Source organism: Arachis ipaensis, chromosome B07 (genome assembly GCF_000816755.2).
Source record: "Arachis ipaensis cultivar K30076 chromosome B07, Araip1.1, whole genome shotgun sequence".
Lineage (NCBI taxonomy): Eukaryota > Viridiplantae > Streptophyta > Magnoliopsida > Fabales > Fabaceae > Arachis > Arachis ipaensis.
Genome location: NC_029791.2, coordinates 2,765,384 through 2,766,127, shown reverse-complemented (window position 1 = coordinate 2,766,127; position 744 = coordinate 2,765,384).

Sequence of the window (744 nt, the reverse complement as noted above, 5' to 3'; positions counted from 1 at the left end):
CATCAATCTTTGTTAAGATTTTTTTTATGTGAAACAAACTTTATTCTTACATGAATTAATTCTTTAGTAGTGGGAACAAAAAATTACTTAATTGTTGATTAGATCATGAATGCTTTGTTTGTATCCTCCACTTAATTAAAAAAAAAAAAATATCTAGTACTATTATTTGGATGAGTTGATTGCTTATCTGAAGTATAAATTAAATGATTTAATATGGAATAAATTACTTCCAATTGGATTATTATTAGACTAAAACAACACTTTAGTGTTAATCCCAATTAAGAAGAGACAGGAATCTGTGAATATTGAAATAAGGTGAGTCTAGTGGTGGACCTAAGCGATATAGTACCAAAATTATTAAATAATGGTGGAGAAATTGAAAATGACATTCCACCGGCTTCACCTCTTTGTCGTTAAGTTATTGACAAATAAAATTTGAATTCTCTAAATTTTAAATTTTAATTTTAGAGGGTAAAGTATAATTTTTTATTTTTGAATGATTTTTTTTTATGTTTTTTTTGTCTCACTTATAAAATAAATGGTGAAAGATCACACTTTACTCTCAATACAAGTAAATTAAGCATAATTTTTATGCATTATTATTAGATTGATTTTAAATTTTTTGAAAATTTAGTTGTCGAGAGTATATTTGATGTAAATAAAAAAATTTTGAGACAAAATTAAAATAAAATAAAATTTAAAAATATTTTTAAATTTTTTAATCAAATTTAAGGACAAAAAATA